Source organism: Coenobita brevimanus, chromosome 14 (genome assembly GCF_032717465.1).
Source record: "Coenobita brevimanus isolate Jiangsu-jjx chromosome 14, ASM3271746v2, whole genome shotgun sequence".
In the NCBI taxonomy this organism is placed as follows: domain Eukaryota; kingdom Metazoa; phylum Arthropoda; class Malacostraca; order Decapoda; family Coenobitidae; genus Coenobita; species Coenobita brevimanus.
Window position 1 is genome coordinate 2,763,737 of NC_136967.1, and position 26,196 is coordinate 2,789,932.

At 40.8% G+C, this 26,196-nt stretch overlaps 1 non-coding gene across 1 annotated transcript; it reads left to right on the forward strand.

Annotated features, from left to right (window-relative positions):
• The first annotated feature begins 7,035 nt into the window (after nt 1-7,035).
• Nucleotides 7,036-7,154, forward strand: LOC145390544 (5S ribosomal RNA). Its single transcript, XR_013895689.1, has one exon. It is a non-coding gene; the product is annotated as a 5S ribosomal RNA (ribosomal RNA).
• The last annotated feature ends 19,042 nt before the right edge of the window (nt 7,155-26,196 follow it).

A 26,196-nucleotide genomic window follows, 5' to 3' on the forward strand; every position in this document is an offset into this window, starting at 1 on the left:
GCATCAAGACCTGGAAGCACAAGTCATCCAGTGAGAGTGATCCCTAGATTTATTTCACTATCTGTTGATTCTATTTCAAAGTCACAATAATGTCTACCAGGAAGTGCCTGATCCTGCCCCCACCCCACTTATTAATCCATCAGTTACTTAAAATTTGATGACCTAGCTATCCTTATGCAATTGTACAGAGGTTTGGCTTAAGAACAGTAGACATATCTGAAGGATGCTTCATGGCTTGTCTTAGTCCACACCCGTGGAGTTCACAGTAGGGAGTGGCAAATACCAGTTCACTGTAATGCTGTTTGACCTCAACATCACTTTTAGAATCTTTACGAAACTGGCACTAGTTGTCCAGAATGGACTCGGCCAGTAGAGGATAGAACTGCTTATGTTCCTTAATGACTGGCTCATTACTGCATCCACAAAAGACAGCTGCAACTATTTAATCCAAGAAACTCTTCAGTGAGTGGGGTGCAATGGCCTCCTTGTGAACCCCACCAAATCTGTTCTGTCACACCCAGAACACAGAGTGGCATAACATCTCTACATCAGCTTGACTGTGCTGGACAAAAGGTTTGAGTGCATGTGAGGCAGGATTGACGGGGTTGAGGGTTAGGGTTATATTCTAAGTAGCTTTGTAGATTTCATGATGTGTCTTCCATAGTGATTTATTTTGCATGTTACACCTAATATCCTGTTGTATGGTTTTAATTAAAAGTTTGTAGTAATAGTTGCTGTTGATCAACTCTGGTCTGTCTGGATCTAGTTATATGGTCACCACGAGCGTTGTAAATGGTTTCCTGGGTTGCTAGAAAACATTAGGATAGCCACTTGGTTTAAAACCACTGAAGTAGAGAGAAGAGTAATAAAAAGTGACAGGAAGGCGAAAAAGAAGTAGGAAGTGAGGTGGTCAGACACAGTAGTGCAGTGACCCCTCCAATTATACGGTTAAAGTATCATTGACTTTTTCTGCAGAAATCAAATTGCTCAAATGGTACCATAGAAACCTGTGTTCTAAGGCTAATTGGTATGGTGAAATATATATATATATATATTTCTCCCAGACTCCCTCTTTTGGCCTTGAAAATTTTTGACCCCCCTCCCCCCACCCATGTCATACCTAACATTTATTGGAGTAAACACAACTTCAAGGAACATCACTTAGCATAAAAAAGGGCTAGAGTGTACAAATTTGTAAATAAATGGTGATCAGTTACCATGACAGGGAGTTGAGCAATGCTTGATTGTCTGGGAGGGATGTATATGAGGCTGTGGAGCCTCTCTCCAAGAGGACACAGATGTACCTGCATGGCAGCCACGCTTGATGACCTTGTTGACATCACTCAATGGAACTTTTGACTTGTTGCCTGACAGGCTTTGTTTTTGGAGGGACCAATATCTGGGATTTTTTTTTGTGCGAACCAGATTCTTTTCCTAGTAACAGGAATCAGGTTAGAGTTAATTTCTCTACATAAATGGTGAAAATCACAAATAGAACCTGCATAATTGGAAGGGGTCACTCTAGTAATAGCAGTAGTAGTACAGTAGTAGTAGCAGCAGCTTAGTTGATGCCCCAGGATTAACTGAATGTGAACACAGTGAACTGCGGGAAAAAATTACCTTTTTTCTGCAGTCCACTTTCCTCCTTTTTGAGCAATGAGGAGGGAATTGAAGGATGTTTATATGACCAGGCACTGGAGCCACCTGACCATATCTGCCACATTATGGAGGCATCCCCCACCTGCAGCATGTCATTATGAAAATGATATACACAATAATATTAAGGTTTATTATGTAGAAAAATTCAGTGAGTTAAGGGTACCATGAAGCCTTCTGTGCCACTTAGCATATTAGCCTTAGCTGACTCTTTGAAGGGTAGTAGGTTGATTTCCAACTTGAGGGGAGCACACTGGACTGCCAGCTGCCATTATGTAGGCTTAAACTTTTCAGTCTGGTGACGTATTTTGCTCTTCGTTTACACTGCGACCAGACAATTTATTTCACTGTATAGGTGACTTTCAAAGCTGGAGGACCTCCATTAGCCTCTTGACTAGTAGAGATCTTCCCTAAGCTGAGTAAAATATTCTGGTAATAGCAAAATTGAAATGTAAATTATGTCATAAGACTAATGGGTTTGTGTGCTGAAGGCTGCTTTTTATTTGTAGTTAGGTGCATTATGAATAGATTTGTGATATTGTCAAGGCTTACAAAGCTCCCTGTGCCACCTTGAATATGGCCATATGTTTTGCCAGATCTCTAATCCTGAGTACATCAAGATTAGGTGGAACAAACTTGATGTGGTTTAGATGCTGAAAATGGAAGCTTTTAATATTAGTATGGTATTTTATAATTTTCATATATGTTCAAGCAGCTGTGCCAGTAAGTTTCCACTACATCCTTCCCTTCCCTTCCCAACAGGCCAAACTTCAGAAGTAGATGGCGGGCATGGAGTTGCAGGCTGAAATCAGAAAAGGAGAAGGAGAAGAAGGTGTGAAAATCAAAGAAAATTATGGAGTAAATACCTAATCTACCAGGTGAAGAACATCAGCACTCGTCGGTCTCATGTTGGTTCTGTACATTTGTAAGTACAGTCAGCCTCCAAAAGTATCAGCCATCTTACCGCACTTTTTATTCTAAAACACGGATGAAGCATTGTGATGTGTGGAACACCGTGTAGTTATATGTGCAGTTATTGTCCTTTGTAATAATTACTGTATTACAACTCAAAATCACATAAATAATCACATACTGGATGGTATATGATTTGAGGCAATATGTTAATAGATTCATGTATGTCTGTAAATCTCTACTCATATTCTCAACCATTAATCCCCTGAGTGCAATACTTTTTTGGTTGACTGTACAAGTGAAGAAATAAGGGAACTTTGTAAACTACCTTACTTAGTGTTCTGAGGTTAAAATGCCCCTTTTATGATACTTTAATCTTCTTTGAATGTCCTTTCAAGTCACCTACCTCCTCCCTTCATAATTATTATCTGTACTGTATTATTATTACCGGTATTATTACTTTCCCTGCTGCACTTGACATGGCATTCATTGTTCACACTTTTGTACTTGTTTTTGAACCTTTGCACAACCCATCATTAACTGGGGAAAAAGGTCTAGGTGATGATCTGTTATTACTGTTATTATTATTATTGTTATTATTATTATTATTATTTTTATTACAGTATTATTGTATAGTTTGGCATGAGGTCAAAAGTCAGAAGTGAGAGATGTGGAAATGGGGTTATAGAGGAAGTCGATAGAGAGTAAAAGTGAAGGGTGTGTGTGCTTGGATGGTCTGGTTATATGGAGAGTTTATGTAAATAGTGCGGTAAAAAGGGTATATGTGACATGCCATGTTTTGTACTGTCACATCATGGCCATACAGATTCATACAGAAATTTAAAAGTTTTGAACAGGTTTTATATGATACCATCTGAAGTCAAACACTTCTTGAAGGTGGTTTGATTTCTGCTGCTGGAGTCATTCAAGTTTCATACAATTTCAAGCAAAGTGGAAGTGACATTATGTTGCTGTCAAACAATCCATCCTGCCCTGATCCTACCGTAAGTCTGGGGGCTGCCACCATGGACATAGAGTATTTCATATTCATTAAATAAGAATTTTCCAGTGTTGTAGCTTAAATGATGTCATATTGATATTACTAAATTGAAAGCAACCTTGGAATGCAATATTTCCAATTCAGCATGAGATGGAAATTCTATGAACAGATATCCCATTTCACTTGCTTTTAAACATAGACCATTCCCTATAACAGACTAACTGGGGGGGAAGCCAGATTCAATAAAGCCGAAAATCATTTATATCCGATGGTCATCCCGAGATGGGATTTCAGGCACTTTTGAAAATGAGTACAATATCATATCTAGTAATAAAATGAAAATACTCGTGTTACATTAACTTGGCCCATAATTTCGCCCTGTTGCAGTTATTTCACATCCATGTTCGAGTAAAAAGGGTAGGAAACACATGTGCTGTGAACTGCACTCCACTGATTAATGGATATGGTTCATTATAGCCAGTGGAAGTTCAGTGTCTTCATACTGTCCGTCAAATCCGATATTTGGTTTATTGAGATATGTTAAATCGAGGGTCCTCTGTATTTGAGCATTATTTGCATTACTTTTTACTCTCATCTGAAATATCAGGACCAACTTGCCTAGCCCTGGGCTCCTACAATTCTCATGGGGCAGCATAGGATTGGATGATGGATGGATTTAAATTTCAATTTAAAAGTAATAAAGTGGACAGTATCTACAGTTGGCCTGTCCTGTCTCAGTATGCAGTTTAAGGAGGGTAAACTTAGGTATGAGCTGGTAATAAGTTTATCATCAGGATCCAGTGACAGCTTGGAGCAGTCGAAATAAAGTTGTATTGTTAAGATTCATAAATATCCTGTAATGCTTTGGGATAATGTCAGTGGTTAATTAGAGGATAATAACAGCCTGCAGTAGCAGCTTGGCTACCCATCATTGTCATTAGAACCAGATTAGTTCCCTGCAGAGAAGGTAATGGCTCTGCTGAGGAAATCAGCCTATAACACCGTGAACATGTGGTGTAGTAGCTCAATTCAGGGCCAATATTTCAGCAGCAGTACTCTTTTAAAACTATTCTTTTGAACTAAGAAGAATGTATTTCATGACTTGCAGGATGAATAACACCTTCATGGAAGCCATCTTGACAAAAGTGCCACAGTTTTTCTGATGCCACATTTCTAGCTACAGAACTGGGCCTTTTTTTTAAAAATAATAATAATAATAATAATGAATGCCTGACTTAAGTAGAAAACTGTATGACTATGATGAACCATACAAAATACGGCATGAACAGAAGATGGGAGGAGGCAGTATTTGCCAAGAAGGTGGAGGTGTGTGGTCACTGCATAGTAAAGCAAGTTATGGCAGGTGATTCTAGGGAACTGATGGGGATTAGAGATCGTTAGATGAATTATGTGTGGGCGAGCATGTGACAAGGGTGTGGACCCTTTTTTATTTTTACAATAGGCACTGGATTTATTATTATCTCATAGGTACTACAACACACATCTGTGCAAAGTGAAATGTGCAGTTAGTTAAGCCCGTGCTGTAATCAGGATTCCAGGGGCATGAATGGTGATTGAATCCAGGGGCATGAATGGTGATTGAATGATTGGGCCATTTCACTGGGCACACTGTGTAATCCACTGTCTCTCATGTTTTGTGTTTCCATACTTCCTAGACTTACTTCATGCCCTTCTTGGGTGGGAGACAGAGGTCATGGTTGTTATTATTATTATTTTGGTAGTGGTGGTGGTCCCTTCTTTGCATGCCCCCACCCACTCCCTGCATTTCTTCCTGTCACTTCCTCCCTCCTTGCCTGTCTCACTTCCTCCTTCCAACCTTTTCTGACTGCCTCACCCTTTCTTTGTCTTGCTGCCTTTCTCCCTCTTTCTCCTTTTATGCCTCACCCATCCCTTCCCAGATGCCTGCCTCCTCTCCTTTCCTGCCTTCCTTCTCATATGCCTTCCTCACCCCCTTTCTGCTTAACACCTTCCTTTCATGTCTTCCTCAGGTCTTGCTTTCAATTCTTCCTCTTTTCGTTACCCATCCCTCCCCTCCCATCTCACCCTTCCTGCCCACCTGTCTCACCCCCTCCCTTCCTACCTGCCCCACCCCCTCCCTTCCTACCTGCCCCACCCTCCCTTCCTGTCAGCCTCACCCTCCACCCTACTTACATGCTTAACCTATTCCCTCCCTCATCTCTTCCCTCTATCTTCCTCACCGTCTATATGCTACCTGCCTCACCTTCTCTATGCTACCTGCCTCACCTCCTCTTTGCTACCTGCCTCATCTGTGTGCTTCCTCCCTCACCACCTCCCTGCAACCTGCCTCACTTCCTCCCTACTACATGCCTCACCACCTCCCTGCAACCTGCCTCACCACCTCCCTACTACATGCCTCACCACCTCCCTGCTATCTGCCACTACTCCTCCCTGCTGCCTCTCTTATCCCTTCATACCTTCCTGACTCACGCCTCCCCTGCTTTCCTGCCCCACCTCCACCCTGCCAATCTTCCTTACCATTTTGAGGAATGTGTGCTGAATGCATTGAATGCCTAGGTTGAGAAATACTGTGATTTGTTTAAGAAGTGCAGTAAGGAAGTGTGTCGATATGGTTGAAGAGAGCGTGCTTAGATGGCGTGGTCATATGGGGACAATGGATGGAAACACGGTGGTGGAAAAGGATAAAAGTATGTGAGTTTGTAGGTGAGAGAGGGTACGGGTACCTCACTGGTATAAATTAACTTATGATTCACACCTTCCATGATAGCAAAACATATTTATATTACTCATATCTATGTGCTTCTTGTTAACAAGATTTGTTAAAAATATCAGTTTTTAAAAATACTGTACATTTGCACCAGTGCAGGTCATTTTGATAATGACAAAGTAAGCAGTATCTTTAAAAACCCAGTATTACGATTTTTACAGGCAAACGAAACCCTCAGAACACTAGGTTAGAGTGTCTGAATTATAGAGACTTGGAGCTATAATACTACCTGACGTTTTGCTTTATTGTACACTCTTTCCAAAAAGTATCATCAGCCAGGTGATTTGACGGTTTCACAAACAATAATGTTGCATTACACATTTTTTTTTATATATATCAAAGCAAATATTTCCGAATGTATTTGGTACATAAAATTTTTATGATGTACCAAAAAAGCAGCCATAATCATTTATGTAAAGTTACTGGATTATCTATCTATCTATCTATCTATCTATCTATCTATCTATATATATATATATATATATATATATATATATATATATATATATATCCATTATCTGAATCTGAGTTTCCCCATGAGGAGCCTAGGAGCCTAATACATCCATCCATCCATCCATCCATTATCTAAATCTGTGTTGCCCCATGAGGAGCGTAGGAGCCCGGGGCTAGGCAAGTTGGGCCCGACATTTAAGATGATTATATATATATATATATATATATATATATATATATATATATATATAACGGCCATGCCACGTTGAGTACACCGCTTCCCGTCCGATCAGCGAAGTTAAGCAACGTTGGGTGTGGTTAGTACTTGGATGGGTGACCGCCTGGGAACACCAGATGCTGTTGGCATCCCTACGTGTCAGGTGGGGTTGGTGGAGGATTAGTGCCCCTCCCTGTAAAACAATTAACTCTAAGCCCTTGACCACCCCGTTTGGGATACATGGCGTCTGGCAATGGATGGATGTATATATATATATATATATTTATTATGTATATATTATATATATACAAATATAATGTATATATATACATATATACTGTGTATATATATATATATATATATATATATATATATATATATTGTATATATTATATATATATATATATATATATATATTGTATATATTATATATATATATATATATATATATATATATATATATATATATATATATATATATATAATGTGTGTGTACAGTATATATGTATGTATAAAGTTTTTCAAATGTAACGATGAAAATGTCAGATACTTTTTGGATGGACAATACAGTTCATTCTTATCCCTGAATTACAACTTTGTAAATGAACAGTATTACAGTATTATTTACTTATGTTACTTACGGTTTATTCATAACTCTGAATTACAACTTTGTATTACAGTATTATTTACTTTTGTACCCCCCCACCACTCCATTTCTCCATGTAACCCGCATCCCAACGCCTTTATTTTCTCACTCTTCATCCATATTACCTCCTCAGCTTCCCAACTCTAATTCCCTCTTACATCCACCCCGCTCCCTCGTCCTCCCTCACTATTCCCCCTTCCTCCTTCCTCCCCCTCCCCCAGTCTTCCCCCCTTCCTTCTTCCTCCCTCCTCCTTTCTCCACCCACTCTCCCTCCCTTTTTCTCCATCCTCCTTCCTTCCTTCCGCACCCCTCCATCTGCCTCCTCCCTCTGTACTCACTCTTCACTCCTATTGCCTCCCTCCGTATTTCTCCGTCTTCCTTCATTTATCATAACCCTCTCTCCTCCCTCGTTCGTACCTCGTTCTTCCCTCTCCCCCATCCTCGTTCCTACCTCCGCCTTTGTCTCTACCATCTGTATCTATGTTGCGTAGTCAAGCTTCTTAGTCCTTCCTCCTCCTTGTTCCTCCTTCCTGCTCTTCCCCTCCTCCTCCTCCCTGCTCATCCTTTCCTCCTCCTTCTCCTCGCTCTTTCTCTCCTTCGCCTCCTCCTCGTCCTTGCTATTCCTCTCCTCCTTGCTTTTCCTCTCCTCCTCCTCCCTCTGCCTCTACTTCTTCTCCTTCTCTCTGCTCTTCCTCTCCACCTCCTTGCTCTTCCCCTTCTCCTCCCTTCTCTTCCTCTTCTCCTCCTCCCTAGTCTTCCTCTTCTCCTCCTCCCTGTTCTTCCTCCTCTTCCTCTCCTTCTCCTCCCAGCTCTTCCTCTCTTCCTCCTCCCAGCTCTTCCTCTCCTTCTCCTCCCTCCTCTTCCTCTCCTTCTCCTCCCTCCTCTTCCTCTACTTCTCCTCCTCCTCCTCCCAGTGCTTCCTCTCCTCCTCTTCCCAGTGCTTCCTCTCCTCCTCTTCCTCTCCTCCTCCTCTTCCCAGCTCTTCCTCTCCTCCTCTTCCCAGCTCTTCCTCTCCTCCTCTTCCCAGCTCTTCCTCTCCTCCCAGCTCTTCCTCTCCTCCCAGCTCTTCCTCTCCTCCTCCTTCCTGTTCTTCCTCTCCTCGTCCTTGCTGGCCTCCTCTACACCCCCCTCCTCCCACCTCTACACCCCTCCCCTCAGCTATGAGCCCTCTTCCCCCACCAATACGCCCCCTTCATCCATCAATACGCCCCCTCCCCCTACCGCCACCTATACACCTCCTTCCCCCACCTACACCTTTTCTCCTCCCCACCTGTACACCCTTTAAAAATGTTATCAAGGTGTTTAAGAAAACTGTTTTGTATTTTAAATGGCCTTAAGTATATTAATAACCAATATTCTCACACATGTAGATTCACTTTGTATGTGTTAATTTGTATGGTGTTACATCTATAGACTCCTACGCATTTGTAAATTTAAGCCATATTCCTCTTACCCTTCTATGAAATTGTAAATAAATAAAGTATTTTATGATAGGTTGTGTTTAAGAGCCTTCTAGTATACTTAAAGGACCCCCGACACAGTATAGCGAAACTTGCAGGGTGGAATGCACCAGGCTATATCATTTTTTTAAAGCGAAAAATCCATATTTATAAAGATTTTTAAGCCCATATTTATAAAGATTCCTAAGGAAAATTTAAGAATCTTTATAAATATAGCTTAGCCATATTTATAAAGATTCTTAAAATTTCCCTAGGAATCTTTATAAATATGGGCTTAAAAATCTTTATAAATATGGATTTTTCGCTTTAAAAAAATGATACAGCCTGGTGCATCCCACCCTGCAAGTTTCGCTATACTGTGTCGGGGGTCTTCTTTAAGTATACTAGAAGGCTCTTAAACACAACCTATCATAAAATACTTTATTAACAAATTTCTTTACATATACTTACAATGTTTACCAGAAAAGCAACATAAATTATTTTATTTACAATGTTCCCAGATGGGGAGGAGAAAGCAGGTGGAGTACTGGTAGAGGGGGAGGTAGGTAGGTTCGGGAAGGATTGGCAGAGTGGGGGGGAGGAGGTAGTAGGGAGGGTAGCAGGGTGTTGGTAGTGGTAGGGAGGGTACCAAGGTGGTGGTAGTGATAGGGAGGATAGCAGGGTGGTGGTAGTGATAGGGAGGGTAGCAGGGTGGTGGTAGTGATAGGGAGGGTAGCAAGGTGGTGGTAGTGGTAGGGAGGGTAGCAAGGTGGTGGTAGTGGTAGGGAGGGTAGCAAGGTGGTGGTAGTGGTAGGGAGGGTAGCAAGGTGGTGGTGGTGGTAGTGGTAGGGAGGGTAGCAAGGTGGTGGTGGTGGTAGTGGTAGGGAGGGTAGCAAGGTGGTGGTGGTGGTAGTGGTAGGGAGGGTAGCAAGGTGGTGGTGGTGGTAGTGGTAGGGAGGGTAGCAAGGTGGTGGTGGTGGTAGTGGTAGGGAGGGTAGCAAGGTGGTGGTGGTGGTAGTGGTAGGGAGGGTAGCAAGGTGGTGGTGGTGATAGTGGTAGGGAGGGTAGCAAGGTGGTGGTAGTGGTAGGGAGGGTAGCAAGGTGGTGGTAGTGGTAGGGAGGGTAGCAGGGTGGTGGTAGTGGTAGGGAGGGTAGCAGGGTGGTGGTAGTGGTAGGGAGGGTAGCAAGATGGTGGGAGTGGTAGGGAGGGTAGCAGGGTGGTGCTAGGAGGGAAAGCAGCTGGGTGGTGGTAGTAGGGAGGGAAAGCAGCTGGGTGGTGGTAGTAGGGAGGGCAGCAGGGTGGCAAGGTGGTAACGTAAGGAAGTGGAGATGGGAGGAGGAAAGAGGGAAAAGAAGGAAGGGAGGAGGGGATGAAGACAAGCAAGTGGATGGGTGGAGGAAGCCTAATACAATACATAACTATACACATGACGTACAAAAACACTTGGAAAGTAACAAATTTCTTCATTTGTGGCATAATACCTACAAGAGGTATGAATCATGCAATTTTATTTATTTTTTTAAGCAGACTGATGTTATTTTCAAACTACTCTCCAATTCTTGCTTGTTACAGATTCATGTATACACACATACATATATATATTTATGTATACACACACAGAGAAAATCAAAATCTTATATATATTCATTTTGTTATGGTGTGGAAAATGTGCCACTAGTTTTCAAATTATTAAATTTCAATCCTATCGAAATAAGTACTGACGTGATGGGCCTGTAGAGGTTGTTCATTGTTTTGGGTTTTAGGCTACATTGGCTGTGTACATGGAAAGCTGGTACTGGAGAACACCATATGGCGGGACTGATATAGTCAAGCCATGTTCGCCAGGGTAATAAACTTTGGGAGCGTTCTTCTGGCCATGTACTGCATTGGCAGACATCAGGGGTGCTATGGTTGAACCAGTGTCGCATACTATGAAGTATGCTTGTACCCAGTCGGCTTGCGTGGGCTGATTACATTTGGTTCACAGACTACACACACATCCAAAGCCACTCCAACACTACATTACACTTACAAGCACGTCTCAGATTTTTATTGTTCAATAACAACATTTGTCAGTTAATGCAGCGTTGGATAATCGGGAAATTACTGTATTACAGTTAACAGGAAAATGAATGTAAAAAAGTCTTACACCATTACAAGACAATAATAAAAACGTGGACACGTATAACCCTCCTCTCTTCCTATTTCTCCCAACCTTCCTGTCACATCTTATTGCTTTTCTTTCCCTTACAGGTGGCTTTACATCGAGTGAGAAGCCAAATGGTTTCATGTAAGCCAAGAAACCATTTACAACGCTGGGTGGTAACCATATAACCAGACCATACGTGCTCCCTACATGTCAGCAAGTGGGTTGGTGGAGGGTTAGTGCCCCTCCCTGTAAAACAAATAAACTCAAAGTCAAATGACCACCCCTTACGGGATTATCGCGTCTGGCAATAGATCGAGATAGAACGTATAACTATAGCAATTTTGTTTTCATCTGACAGAACCAATCAACTTTTATAACTTGAGTACTGCTTCATGGGTGCATAAAATTCAGTATGTCCTAGTGATGTGATAGGAATGAGCTTCCTTGGTTACTAGTCAAATTAACTCTCCAGTCTGACTGCATTTGGTCATCAGGCAAGCTAGAGGTTAAGGATTACTGTCAGGTAAAAAATAAAAAAAAATAAATAAATAAAACATTCACAATAAACCTACCCACATTATTATATAAATACATGTACAGTCGGCCACAGGGAAAAAAATTGACACAAAAAATGTAAACCACATTAATGACACATTTTTACGAATGAAGAAAGGCTACTCAGGATGTGCATTGTTTGACATAAATGATGGTACAAACTAAAGATGCTCGTTAATCTTTAACACAAATGAAGGGATGCACCTCAATGCTTATTAACCTTTGATATAAATGATGGGAAGCAAACTCAAGATGCTTATTAATCTTTGACATAAATGAAGGGACATTAACTAAGGTTGCTCAACACAGTATTCTTTCATTTCTCGGTGCCATTCATGGCAGTATTTTCTTTTCCTTGAATGTTGAGAGTCAACCAAAGGTTGGGGAAAAAAAGAAGGTAAACTCTATACATTAATACCGATATTCCTGTACATATAGTGTTTAAAAGACAAGAGGTCACAGGCAGGGAGAAATACAGTAGGAAGCTGCATATTAAAGTCTTCCATAACTAAGACACTTTTTTCCTGTGGCCAACAGTGCAGTACATCACTATGACAAGACAATAATATGCACAAATAACATACAAAGAAAAATGGCATAAAAATATAACAAATCATCATCATCATCCAGACCTCCTTTCCCACCCTAAGGCAGGGTAAGGAGTAGCAACGTAGATGGAGGCGCCCATCATCCACTCACTCAATGTAGGGATGCCTTATGATCTCTACACAGTGTGACAGCCAAATGGTTTCCTGTATCCAGGAAACCATGTACTACACAGGGTGGTAACCATATAATTGGAGTTTTTAGCCGGTAGTGTTCCCCAGATTCCCCTATCTAACATCACTTAATCATGGCAAATATAACAAAAGAAATATCAATATTTCAGGTACAGTTCAATATGCAAAAAACCTACATTTAATGTTTGCATAATACAGCACTATGGCTTTTATCAGGAAGTCTTATATGGCACACATATTTATCTTTTGGGCTGCTATTTCCTTGAAGTTGTTGTTGTGGTCCTAGGCTCAACTATTCCCAACAATCACAGTCGATGGTAAATAAACTAAATAATAGAATTTAATTAAAGAGGGGGAATATAAGCTTCAAAATGATGGAGAGTTAAGCTCCAAAATCTTTACAACACTGACTATCCTCTAATTGGCAACAACTCACAGAACAATCTATTCATATATACAATCACTGATGATAAGCACACAGATAAGTTACAAAACAACTGACATTGTTTTGGTTGGTCAGGGAGCAAATACTGAATTGACAAACATTCTGAAATTGATGATGTATCAAATCAGAGAAATGGTTTGGTTACAGCACTACTACTAATGGCTGGGACCACACCAACTGCAACCCACAATTTACTGAACCGTACTACAGGGCTGCATGTATTTCAGGTGTGTTGTGGGAATGACTAAGTCTGCTGGAGTGTGGAATGCATGTATTCTGACTACTTTAACAAACAGCTATTCAGCTGTTCTGTTCAGTTTAGGCATTAAACTACCATCTTTCCTTTGTAAATACTGAGTTGAAATGATACTGAAATGTGGTGCTAGTAATAAAGATGATGTATGGAAATGATGTGTAACAACAGTGTTATCTAATTCTGCCAGTGAGGTAAGGGAAATAAATCTGCACAAGGTCAAAAATTTGTCACAATGTGTCTTATCTCTGTGGTTGTTCAATCTGCATAAGGATGGGGTTATAAAAGAGACAACAGGTACGGTAGTGGATAAGCAACACCGTTACCTAAATCTGCCAGTGAGGTATGGGGAAATAAACATGCACAAAGACAAAAATTTATGTCTCCATGTGTCATGTCTCTGTGGTTGTTCAATTTGCATAAGGATGAGGTTATAAAAGAGACAACAGGTAAGGTGTTGGCGTGTCTAAGACGAGAGGGTAGAATGTGAAAACTTCCTGAACTGCTGTCTGATGATGATATTCTATTAAGTAAGGATAAATGTGAATTGAATGGCTTGGTGAATGAGTTTTGGAGTGTATGCAGCAAGAAAACTGACTCTAAAAGTGAGTGTAGATAATAATAAAGTTATGGTCTCTGAGCGAGAGAAATTAAGTAGCTGCATACACATTAAGACTGAATGGTGAGGAAATGGAGAATAAGAATGCATCCAAGTACTTGGGTAGTGTGATGGGTAAGATGGAAGATTAGTGGAGGAAATGGTTAAAAGGGTAAAGCTGGGTAGAAAGGTTGTTTGTTCATTGAAAGCAGTGATATGGAACAGGAAAGTGAGCATGGAAAAAAAAAAAAAAAGGGGGTTGGGTGGGTGGGGGGGGTCAATGCACAATATATTGTGACTCCCACTCTAACATATGGAAATAAAGTTTGGACCCTGTTGGAAGGACACAAGAGTGAAAGCAGTGGAAACAGTCATGTGAGAGAAGCATGTGAATTTATACACACATTTTAGAAAGCAAAGAAAGATTGTGGTGTTGATGTGGATGTGAATGAAAGTGGTAAGAGAAATACTATGAGATAGTCTGACCATGTAAAGAGGAAGGAGAATGAGAGACTGACTAGACGAATTTATGTAAGGTGGAGGGGAGGTCCATGGAGAGACGGAAGGATGGTTTGGAGTGATATATAAGAGAGGGCAGACAACTGGCAAAGGACAAAGCAACTAGCTGGTGAATTGTTTGTGGCCACCCCTTACGGAATCGAGGCATCTGGCAATAGATAAATAAATAAATAGACAAACAAGGAAAAAAATCTTTTCATCCTTAGAATGAGTGAACTTTGTGCAATTACTGGAAGCAATTGCAAGAGGAGATATTTGATTATTTTTAAAAATGCAATCAATGGATGCAAACAAGCAACAACTATCAAATAAGAAGGGGTAATGGGAAGTAGAAAATAATGCAGGGTAGGCAGTGGTAGTGCTGAATGAGTAATTCTCCAAATCCAACATCATTATAATGATCATCGTCATCCTAAATTCTTCCCACCTCAGGATGAAGTAAGGTATGGTCCGGAAATCAAGGACAAAACACATGAGAACTGGACATGGTATAATATGGACCACCCTGTATTTTTCAGTACCTTTCTCATATAATGGACTTAACATATGTGATGTACAGACATGAACAGAGAATTTGACATTATAATATGAACCACCCTGTATTTTTTAGTATCTGTCTCATATTATGGACTTACTATATCTGTGATGCACAGGCATAAGCACAAGTTTACCAACAATACTCTGCCTGTACTATCTTGTATTTATCACTCTTATCCAAATGACGGAAGAACAACAAGAACCTAGTGCCAAAATCCAGCAAAGAGCCGGATCATCGGCTACACCCAAATGACAGAGAGTAATTTTTCTTCCTGTAACTCTTTTAATCAGTGCTTGAAACAGACATCTTCACATGGTGATGCTCAGGTAAAGAAGCTGCAAAGTTATACAAACATCTCTCAATTCTCTTACAAATCCTCTAAAGGAGGATGGTAGATTATGGAAAAATGGTAACTTTAGTCTACAGCTGATGTCACAAAATATTACAAACAACACGTTCCACTGCTACAGGTGGCAGAAAAGTGTTTACATATTTTTGTTCATGCTCAGGACTTGGTACACAATTTATAGCCTATGGTTATATCGTTTACATCGTTGGTCAACTGGGGTGGGTGATTGCAACTGAAAACACAGCAGCAATCTCAGAAAGTTCAGTAAATAATCTCAAACACATATAAAGCTGCACAGAAATTTGAATGAAAAAGTATTTGTTAAGTAGAGGGTTTGAAAAATTGATCATCAGATTCGGGAGGCTGCAATATATACCAGTATAGTATGGTAATCCAGTAAGCTAATCTGAAGTGCTAGAAATGAAAGAACTGGGCAAACCACAGGCTATAAAATGTTTTGTGTCCATTGTACATTGTGTAATCAGTCAATAATCACCTGCATAATTAGCTGGGATGTCTTTCCTGTGGCAAAAGGAGGCTTGCCAAGAAATCATGTTAGGAAATCACCATAGCAACAAAGAAGACAAGCAACTTTCATTGTACTAACACCAGACATTCTTCAACTAAGAGAAATACTGAACTAACAGTCAAAGACATCAAAAATAACTAGGGGGAAACTTTGTCTCATAATTCTATACTTATCTAAAAAATTGTAGCACTACCATATATCTACCAACCATTTTTCTGGCAGTTTATCTGTTTACTCTATCTATCTACATGTACCTGTTTGTCTGTATATCAATGCCAAATAATGCATCTGCATGTACCTATATGTCTGTTTATCAGCATGAACTAACGTATCTACGTTGTACCTATCTGCTTATCAACGAGAAATAATGCTGAGATGTTCCAATATTCTAGCAAAGTAGACTGATGCTAATCCTGAAATGCAGTGGAAAGGCCACAGTACTTTACTACTGTGTATCAGGAGAATTTGCTTACTATGCTCGTTTCTTTAACCTGGCCTATCATTACCATCTCGGTAACAGTTGGGCCGACAGAATAATGCTAGTCATGAAGCAGTACAACGGAAAAGATGCAGATCTGCAGTATGGAGGATGTACTGTAGATCTACCACTGAGCTACATGAAAAAGAAACTGGTAAGTGGACAAAAACCTGGGCTGTTAAAGTGAAAGAACTATGACAACTGAGCAGACTAAAATAAGATAAAATTAAAAATCACTCCTATCTTTAGACCCCCAAGAATCACTCTCAGCAGAATAAAACCATATGGTGTTTGGTGGAATAGACAGTTGCTCTCCCACTTGAAAACTTACGATTGGTGAAGACTTTTTAGCTTCAGATTTTATTAGGCCTTGTGGCTAGTGCTGCTGCTATGAAGCTGCAACCCTGACAAGGCCAGGAATATTTTCCTGGCACCGCATCATTATCATCTCTGTTGTCTTTGACACTGATGAGCATGTAAAATGAGTACCTAGGTAAAGTACGTGGCCTTGCATAGCATAGTAGTAGAATAATCTGCCACGAGGTCAAAGGCCTATTATGGAGTTGATCATCGCAATTGTCATCAACATTATCTAGCATCATCATCTAAAGTCATCATCAGCACAACCTCCTTTTCCCACCCACAGATGGGGTGAAGATTTATCAATAAAAATACCTAAGTAAGGGAACAACTATTAACATACCCTGTCCACATCAACTTGGCTAAAAGTGATATGGAATGGATGCAGAGTCACAGCACTGTCATCCTTGCTTTATTCCGGAACTGAGCTATGAGGATTAGGCTGCCAAAGAACAAAAATCTCAGCCACGTCAATGTACAAGTCACATAATTTCAGAAGGGTGATAGCAACAGTATGAGCAGCTGTATTTGTAGTCACAGGGGCATACCAAGGAGCTGAAGACTGGGGTGGCCAAGACAATTATGGAGTGATTCAGTCAAAACTTTCAGGCTAGTCAGGGGGTATTCCCCCGGGGATTTAAAGTGGCCAGTGCCCCCTGGCCATGCCAAGAAGACAGAAGCAGCAGGAGGTACACCAGCACCAGCAGAACACCAGTGGCAGTAAGGACCCCAGAAGCAGCAGCAGCAGCAGCACCAATTCCAGCAGTAATAACACAACAGCATCACCAGTAGTGCTGGTGATCCCTGAAAAATAACAAGTTTTGAGGAGATATTCTTAGGGATTTAAAAATTAACCCTTTGTGTGTAGAGGGGTTCAATGTAAACCTTAATTAACCCCTGTAGTACTGGTAATAGAGAGGAGAGCCTTCTAGTGGTGAAACTGACACAACCAGAGAAGTTGCCTGCTCATATAAATGTTCCTTAATCCCATCCCTGTTCCCCAAAACAAGAATGGTGAATTACTGAAGCTTTGGTCTACAGTCCACTGGGTTCATGTTCTGATGAGTCTGGGGGTTGTAACTACAAAAACTACTAGTACAAGAGGCCTAAGATGAATTGCTCCATTATGTCATTTGTTTGGCTTAAGTCCCTGGTGATACAAACGTCCCTCAAGTAATTTCTTATATCCCCAGAAAGGAAGATGGCAGGCACAGCAGATGGTCAACTTCATACCTGCAGTCCACTGAGTTCCCATTTCAGATGGGCATGGGGCCACAACAAGTACTACAAATGTGGAAAATCCACTTCAGAGGGAGAAAACGAACTGTAGTAAATGTCCATCAATCTAACACACTATACAGAGATGATGATGATGATGATAATAATAAGTCATCACCCAGTACCCGTTTCCCAACCATGTGCGGTTATGCTGCTGTTATTGTTGATCAACCCTAGTCTATCTGGCTGAGCAGACCCATCAACCACCGGCAAGCTACTGCTCCTGCAAGATCATCCCATAGGAAGTTGGCACTGATGTGGATGAGGTGGAGGAGGAGAAAGCTTGCACTGAGAGAAGAGGAAGTGGAAGGGGTAGCTGAAGGGCCTGGCACCAAGGGAAGAGGAGGAGGAGGAGGACAGCACTGGAAGAGAAAGATGCAGAAGCTGACACTAGACGAGAAAGATGCTGGCACTGGAAGTAGGAGGCAGCAGGCACTGAAGTCGGAGGACAAAGTCTCCAATGAAGTAGGGAGGAGGAGGAAACTGACTATGAGAGAGGAGAGAGTTTGGAACTAAGAGTTAAGATGGAGAAAGAGGCTATCATTGAAAAAGGAAGAGGAAGATGAGATAGGCAGTAGATGAGGATGAGGCTGACACTGAGGGAAGAGACCTTTAGCATTCACATGTATTATTAAAACTATATCTAACCACTCAAATATAAAATCTATAATTATCTGTACTATGAGGATCAATACAGCTACTGTATATCTAACCACTCCAATCTGATGGTGGTATGTGGGTGTGACCATCATCAACTCACTTCATGTCTATCATTCTTTTTCTGAGTCTGTCCTCCTCTCTTCCCATTTCTACCATCTTTCTGTCCTTACTTTCTACACTTATTTCCATTTCAAGTGGCTGTACACTGGCTGACAAGCCTAATGGTTTCCTGCAATCTGGGGAACCATTACAGCACCTGGGTAGCAACCAAAACCATGGGATGATGTGGAGCCTGCTGTAGTGTCCCTGTTAACTGGGTGGAAAGATGAAAATGCAGCATCCACCTAGGGAACCACCATGCACATTAATCCCCATGCCTCACTGTAGCAAGGCGCTTTCAACCACTTGGGAACATCGCCTCACTAAAAGGGGAGCAGTTACTTCCTTGCAGTTGATGGGTCTAGTTATGAGACTGGGGTAGAACAGCAACAACAACAACGCCAATCAGAAAAGCCATCCTTAAGCTGAATCAAATCAAGGAAAAAAGGCACTCACCTTCAAGGGGCTGAGTGAATTACGAAAATGCTGTTTTGTACAATATCAATCTGACAATATCATTCACTAATGGAATAGTGTATATTCCTACTGGCAAAACCACATCACACTGTAGATTATTAGTAACCAGTAAAGTATGAAGTACCTTGACTCTATGACAAAAACCCACAAAGTCTTTGGAAACAAGCTTCATATATGTCTCAACTTTACATTATCCTAACCCAAGTTTTAATATTCATAAGGGGAAGGGAAGATCTCTAACAAGGCTCTTGGATCTGCAGGGACATGAATCAAGAAAACTTCAGGTACATTCTCTTCCCTGCCCATGCCTTTAATAATATGAGGCTGTCTGCAAATAAGTGCTGGGTAATATATCCTGGTCATTTAACATTAAAGAGTAAAATCAAGCACCCTGACCTGTTTCCCCATCTCACAATTAGTAGCAAGTGTTAAAAATCCCATATGTGAAGAAGTTAAGTTCTTACCCATAAAGCAGTGTACTGTTGATGGTGATGTATGTGGTGAAGACAATTCATCCAGCATTGCTGTTTAAGTTGAACAGTGTTTCACTGATGCTTCCCCTTAAAACTTTATCATTCTCATCTCTTTCTGCAACCTGCCACCAATCCATCTTCAAAATTTGGTTCCCTGTCTTGCCATCAATCTTCCACTGCCAGAAAAGCTGCTTCACCTTTATCCATTTCCAGCATCTCCACTGTCCAAGCATCCACCAATCTGAAAGCAACAGTGCAGTGAGAACTGACATGACCAATTATATCAAAAGTTCTGTTTGAATGGAAGTTTATTGTCACAGGACGAAAATAAATCACACTGTCCTCTAAACTATCTCTATGTACAGTGCGGTACACTCACTCTCAACTGATTAAATGTATATCTGATACTATAGGAAACTGTAAAAATAAATAATAACAATATATTAATATCCTCAACACATTAAACTTTACATAACAGCATTTCAGATATTCTGTCCCAGCCACCTTACTGGAGGATTCCCAGGAGGGGGCACGATGATGACTGATAAAACAAATTCCTTTAACAAAGTAAATCCTCCAAGCTACTGCAGGACAACAGAACAGACTCATTGCAACCTACCAATACACTGGCACTCCACCCTCGGGTTCCTACACCCCAAAAAGGGTAATCTGGGATTGGCTTTTTCCTTTACCATTTCCCTCTCTGGCTCCTTTAAAACTGCAGCTTAAATTATGGGCATTATGAACTTGCACTTCTGACAGGCTTATATTCTAAAGTTTTCCATACTGAAACAAATATTACATGCAAAAAGTGTGATAAGGTGTTCCTCTATGTGCAAGAACAGCAACCAGACAACTGCATTACATGAATAACTGTAAAAGGTAGAGGAATAATGTGGAAATATATTAGAAGAAAAGTAACTAGAAAAAATTGTGCAAAGCATACACAATGTCTTCAAAAGATGTGATCTGTATTTTACACAAAATCAGTGGTGCAATCTTCAAGAGGTGATGAGTCATGTACCTTTTATAAAAATAAATAAAGTGACAGTCCTACATTAACATCTTTGAGGTGGAAGAGAAAGAGGCCAGGATACCACTGCCCAAAACATATAAGGGCAGTTGACCCTAAGCCTGCCTTAAAAAAATGCAGTATAATAAACAAATAAATAATAATAATAATAATAATCACTATCACTTCTTTCTGTTAAAGGATGGGGTGAGATGGAATCCAAAAAGTGAAGAATGCTCAATCCCTTCCCAATAAATATATATATATATATATATATATATATATATACACAGTCATCTCGCCTAAAATGCACCTTCGCAAAGTGCGTCTCGCCTAATGTGCAACGGGGGTCTGACAATAATTAATTATTTAGAAAGTGCGTTTGCTACTTGCAAAGTGCGATGGGCATGAAAAATTGAGGCACATACGGTATTCTCTCGCAACTTGCGAGCATAATTTGTAGCGTACGATTGGTAAGGGTGACTGGTGAGTATGTAAGGTGGGGTGCGGCTGGTGTGTGAGTGGTGACCACTGCAGCAGGATGATGACATAATGTCTGAGTGTTTGACCTGGACTTTGAGGGTTTCCTGGTGCAGCAACAGGCAGCACCTAACCTAGTGCAAACTAAGATGTGCATTCCACAAAACTGGCCACACAATACTGTGCTTTAACCCGTTAACTGCTCTATACAGCCTGGGCTGTTCCGAGCGCGACTGCTCAATACAGCCCTGGCTGCGCAGGTGAATTTCGAAAATAGTGCCATGGTGACCAAGGCCAACCCATGCAAGCATGTTTTAGCCTTCAAAACCGAAACCAAAACCGAAAAAGAAAACGAAATCCATACACTCCACTAGGGAATCAGACACTTCGATGTTCATCCATGGCTTTACCAAGGTAAATATTGAGCTAATATTTTGTTACTATATACTTTGGCATGTGTTTTCTCAATTCCTAAGACAAAGTTTGGCCTTTGGGAAATTTCATTTTTACCCTTATGTCTGCGCACCATGACCACCTCCAAAAAACCGCCATACGCAGTTAACGGGTTAAGAGTATTCGTTCATCACTGGTGCAATTGTCACCAGGGTTGCAATTTGGTATTTTTCATGTTGGCAGAGCCAACAAACCATTCTTTAAAAAAAAAAAAAAAAAAAAAAAAAAAAAGAGAGAGAGAGAGAGAGAGAGAGAGAGAGAGAGAGACAAAACCTCTCCAGTAGGGATGACAGTGAAAGTGCAGAACAGCTGCTGAGTACTGTATTTTGATTCAGTTTCCGAGGTACGGCTTCGGATACCACGACAACAATTCGCATTATCTACTCTCAGTGCTAGGAAGGTCTTGAATTTTCATAATAAATATACAGTATTACGCTTGCATGTTTCTATTGTAAGTTTTCCTTTTGCATTTTAGTTAGGGGCAGGTATTGGTGAATCAATATACAAAAATTCAGAATGTGTCGCCCATAAAGCCCATGGGATCCTATGCATCGCAAAATGCGAATCTGTAAAGTGCGACGTGCTGTGTCACCCATATTCATGCACTTTATGCGAGATGATTGTATATAAATATATTTTTTATACGTGCTACATGGACGCCAACAGCACTGGCAATGAACAGTGTCAATTGACACCGCAGGCATATTATGAATTAAGGATTAGCTCCCAAATTGTTTGGTTAGGGTAACAGGGGCAAATGAATAGTGACTGGTTGACATCGGAGCTGAATCAACCTCAAAGTCCAACATACCAGGCAGCCACTTGCCATGGTATGCATGTAAAACTGATGAGGTTGCATAACTGATATCTTTAAAATTAGGCCTTTCCACAACATTTTAAAGCCATCACAATGATATGTACAATATACAGGCGGGTTCCATTATATGACTGGGATGCATTAACAGTGCAATGCTTGGTTAATGAATACTTGTATACAGTAAACACACACACATACACAAACAATGTAAAAGAAAATGAGGAGGACAGCGAAACTCCTATATCGAAGAATGTAACGTGGGAAAAATAGGGTGAGGTAAACTAATCCTGCTCGCATCATCACATTTGGGTCAAAATAAACCATTCTCGTATCATCAAATTCTGGTACAGTGCATGCTCACTGAGCAGGACCTGTCTCAAGTATACTGAGGAAAAACATACAGTTATATATTTTATGCATGGGAGCTCTCCTACAGTAGGTATCACCTCTATTTTGACCCAGTATGTGTGGCTGACATAAAAATACAGGTAACCCCCGTGCTTCACGGACTCGTCATTCGCGGGTTCCTCCCTTGCGAGAAAATTTTAGATCAAAATCTGCAGGGTAGCAACAGGGCTGATTTGTGGTGTGTTCACATTGTTGGTCTCTTCCCACCACCCCAGTCCGTGGAAGTCACCAGCAACATAATTTACCCAACTTCTAATACCAATACCTATTGTAAACTTATTCATTATTATAGTTTTTTACACAGTAGTTCAGTATATATTTGTGATATTTTATGCTGTTTTCAGGTCCCAGAAATGGTTTTTAAGATCTTTGTAAACACTGCCATGGGAGTCCATTGCAGTCACCATCAACAAAATCACTCTAAATTCTTATACCCATACCCATTATCAACTTCAAAGTACAGTACAGCAAATGTTCGTTAAGTTTCATGCTAGTTTCAGGTCCCTGAAGTGGTTTTTAGGGGCTTACAGGGGTAATTTCATACTGTATGGGTATTTACTAGGGTGAGTTTCCAAAATTCGCGATTCGCCACATTCACAGGGGTCTGTGTCCCCTAACCACCATGAATATGGGGGGGAGACCTGTAGGCTACAAACTTCCAGTCAGCGATAAAAATATGCTACAAAAATCAAGTCAATGCCTGTTACGAAGCCCTCTGTGCAGTTTCACAACTCCACACAAGACCTTCACAATCTCATCACGCCACTCCTGCAGACATGCAAGAAAATCCCTCATGCATTCCATGTAATGTAACATACATGGGAACAATTATGGATCAATACACACTTCACACAAAAGCTTCGCAGCCCTATCAGGTCACTCCTGCAGACATGCAGAAAAATCCCTGATGCATTCCATGTAACATAAATGGGAACAACTAGGGATCAATACACCCAACTCCACACATGAGCTTCAGAGCACTACGAGGCCGCTCCTGCAGATATGCAAGAAAATCCCTGATGCATTCCGTGCAACATAAATGGGAATAATCAGGGATCAACACGTCAATTTCAAAACCGACAATCCATAAAACTGAAACAGACCCATCTGTGACTCATTCAAAAATTACAATCAATAAAACTGAAACAGGCCCATCTGGGATCCAGCTGCAACCATCCAACCAAGCTGAACTGAAAGCTTTCCCAGTTTCGGCTGCACCACACACACACGAGCACATGCACGCACGCGCGCGCACACACACACAGTCAGAATTATCTTGTGGGTTTGAGGGACACAGCCAGAAGAGTGGACTAATGCCCTTCAAATGCAAACTGATTAGGGCCTCAGGTAAAATGCAGGAAAGCTGCCCAGATTTACTGATGAAGTTAGATGTGTAATGCACACACGCTGCCGCAGCTCAGGGTCCCCGTCCCCTCCTTCCAGGATGATGATAAGGGACATATTCATGGTCATAATTATTATACTTACCTTTCATGATTGTAAATTCATTTATAACACCCAAATTCTGCAGAAATATTTGTTGCTAAAGACTGTAGAATTCATTTGCCACCCAAATTTTGCAAAATAACATGATACTCAGGAGCAAGAATTTAATTTTGCTGACACTGGCTGTAGCACTGAACAGAAGGCAATGAGTCAATATGGACCCAAAACTTATTTGACCCCAAATTGTTCAGGTTAGTTAGGTTAGGTTTGGTTGAATAAGGCTAGGTTGAATTTAGGTGGGTTAAGTGAAGCTCTGTTATACCATATCCCTTCATACACAGTTGTCTGTCTGAAAGGTTTACACCTCTATGCCAGATTCCTTTATCTTAACAATACACTAGCTGGCAGCGCGCCAGGACTGCAGTACATATCTTTCATCAATGTGGTACCAGGTAATTCATAAATGCTCTTTCTAAAAACAGTCCAGTTTCTTTTTAAAACTCTCAATACTGGAGGCTGACACATCATTTATTTTTTTTTTTTTTTACACCACTACTCATGTCAATTCTCGGTTAACATCGGTTTTCAGCTCATAATCATAATCATTCCTGTCAATTTTATTATGTTCTGCACACTCATCTCTTCAAGTTCATCAACATTTTCCTTATACACTTCCGTCGCAAATTGGTTTTAAGGAAGATATAACGTAATAATATTTGGGTACCCCCACCCCACCCTGAAAACCGATATTTACCCAGTCACCATTTACAGTGCCATTATTCTATGAACGTTATCTTTTTTGCTGGAAATCTCTGATATTCGGAGACGGTCAAAATGGTGACAAAATTAATGCACATAACCTAGACCACTGGGGTTGCTTTAGATGTACTAAAATATAAACATGCTTCCCTATCTTAATTATACTATACCTAATTAACCTAGCCTATGCAAATATTCAAAATATCAATTCACATTAAGAGAAGAAAGGAATGTCACTGCTATGCATGTAAATCCAAGGATGTCAAAAGCCTGTCAGTCCTTGGGCCTAGTCCACACACCTCGTCAACTTACAACAGTACTTTATTTCTATGCAGTAAATATGTAAGTATTCACAAAACTCAACAGACTGCAAGGAAATCCTATTAAATATCTGTTCTAGTAAGGGGTGAGCATCCCTGGTAATCCTCCAGTGTTCAATCAGCAACAGCTTGTCATGGTCCTCCCAGCGAGTGTCATTTTGAAACGTAGAATAAACTTACTCGGTATTATGAACGATCAGGCACTTGTCGCTCTCTTGTAGATCCTCATGGGCTGCCAGGAAGGGCGTCAGCCGTGGTCTTGGTCTTCTCTACGAGAGTAAAATTTACGAAAATAGTAAAAATAACAATCATCCCCACCCGCCATATTGGTTTCCTCCCTCCTCTTCTCGCCTGAGCCCGGCGGGCCGCGCAGCCCGTAACGCTGCCACGCTGGCGGTCATCTGCACATGCGCAAAAGTCAAAATGAGATCCAAGATGCTATAAAATCTATAAAGTCCAAATATTAAACTTATTCACCGATTTTATATGCAGCAAAATATAAAAGAACGTACAAAGCAACGTAAAAGGGCGTGAGTGATAGAATTGTGAATGTGTTAAGCTGTTACTTGAGCAAGTGCGCGAATTCAAACGAATTTGCCTGCCCAAAACTCCTGCCTCTTCCATATATACTAAAATGATACAAAAGGCTCTTAATTTATCCCCGTCACGACCTAGAGAAGAATTCACAAACTTAATTACGATCGATTCCCCGTCGTAACTATTATATCTATTTCGCAGAAAGGTTAAAAAGTGTATCTTTCCATGTACCCTTGTTTTTTTAGTAGTATTAAATGAGAGTGCAAAATGTTCCTATATCTCCTGTTCTTCCTGCTAAAACAAATCTGGGTTATGAGAGGAAATAAATCACAAGTGTTAAACTCGTTTGTACTTGATATTGGAGAGGGAGGCC